General features: G+C 57.1%; 1 protein-coding gene across 1 annotated transcript in view; it reads right to left on the reverse strand.

Annotated features, from left to right (window-relative positions):
• Window positions 1–1,768, reverse strand: part of ARHGAP8 (Rho GTPase activating protein 8) — a 40,317-nt gene that overhangs the window by 24,688 nt on the left and 13,861 nt on the right. The gene's annotated exons all lie outside the window — the stretch shown is intronic.

A 1,768-nucleotide genomic window follows, 5' to 3' on the forward strand; every position in this document is an offset into this window, starting at 1 on the left:
CGGCGGGGCGGGGCGCACCTGAGGGCTACGGGGCGACGCGCTCAGAACTGAAACTGCACAGACCCTCACCCCCTCTCTGCTCGGAACTGACTCTGGGGGCAGGGCGTCCACCCTGTGGGCCACAGCGTCCCCCACCGCGAGGCACCAGCACCCACTTAAAAACGAGGTGCTGCTAGCTCCCTCCCTCCCTCCCTCCTGAATAATTCAGTGCAAAGCCTGTGGGCTGAGCCAAGGCAGCTGGCACACACCGGGCAGGACGGAGGCTGCGGGCGGGCCAGCGGGTGACCGTGGGGCCTGGCGGGGTCAAACCGGCCCGCCTCCTGCTTTGGTACGGCCCGCAGCTAAGCAGGGCGAACGCTTTCCCATGGTTGGAAAAAATTAACAGGATAACAGTTCATGACATGACGTGTGAAAATGGAATGAAGTTCACACTTCAGCGTCCAAAACTACTTTTTAAAAATTTCATCCTCACCCAAGGATATTTCTTTCATTGATTTTTTTTTTAAAGAAAGTCGAGGGGAGGGAGGAAGGTGGGAGAGAGAGAAACATCGATGTGAAAGAGACACACAGTTGCCTCCCACACATGCCCCGACCGGGGCTGGGGATCGAGCCCACAACCAAGACACATGCCCCTGACCGGGAATTGAACCCATGACCCTTCGGTGCACCGGCCGGCGCTCTAACCACTGAGCAACCGGCGAGGCCCAGAACTGCTTTTGCTGGAACGCAGCTCCGCTGTTTGCTCACACACCGTGGCTGCGCTCACGCCGTTCGGCAGCTGAGTGGTCGTGACGAAGACCCGATGGCCTGCGAGCGGGACTCCTGACCGCTGGCCCCGTAAACACGCGTGCCACCCCGGTAGGCGCCCTGCAGCCAGCGCAGCGACGGCTTGTTCTGGCTGCTGAGCCCGAAGTGGAAGTAGACGACGGTGTAGTCGCTCTGCACGTGCTGGTCCAGCGTGTGCTTCAGGTACCTGCGGGAGCACAGCTGTCACCCGGTCACCCTCTCGTTACTATAGGGTGTCCCGAAATTCACGCGAGATTAACAACAACAACAACAAAATAAAAGCCTAATTTTACTTGGTTTATTGAATCAGATTCTAATATCTGTTGCCCTTTGATTTCAATCCCTTCAATTTGATAAGCATTACCAAGTACCAATGATGGCCCAGGAGCAGGGACAAGGAAGACCAATGAAGACCACGGCTTTGCGTATGTGCCAGCAAAGCCGTGGAGGCCATTTACCCGATGTGCTATTCCATACATAACCCTATACTGTATACTTTATGAATCAATAAAAAATTTACAATTTTTAATTATAAACCTGTGTTTTCTATCAAAATTACTTCTTGCGTGAATTTTGGGACACCCTCTATGAAACAAACAGCCCCCCCACCTCCACCTCCGCCCCGGATGGGGTCCCTCACGGGAGGCCCCGCACAGTGAACAGCTGCACCGCTGCTCCCAGCTCCACCTGCGGACGGTGGGCAGGGGATGGAGCGCACAGGCGCCCAGTGCGGGCGGACTTTCTCAGATGGAGGGGAAATGCAGAGCCAAGCGTGACAGCGGACCACTCGGTGGCACTGAGGCGTTCACACTGTCCTGCCACACCCCCCCCACCTCTAGTTCCAGAACGGGTTCCTCACCCCAAAGAAAGTCTGTTCCTGCCCCCCAAACAGCCCCCCACCTCCACCTCCGCCCCCGGACCACCCAGTGGCACTGAGGCGTTCACACTGTCCTGCCACCCCCCCCCCCTCTAGTTCCAGAGT

Source organism: Myotis brandtii, unplaced genomic scaffold, assembly GCF_000412655.1.
Source record: "Myotis brandtii unplaced genomic scaffold, ASM41265v1 scaffold952, whole genome shotgun sequence".
Classification (NCBI taxonomy): Eukaryota; Metazoa; Chordata; class Mammalia; order Chiroptera; family Vespertilionidae; genus Myotis; species Myotis brandtii.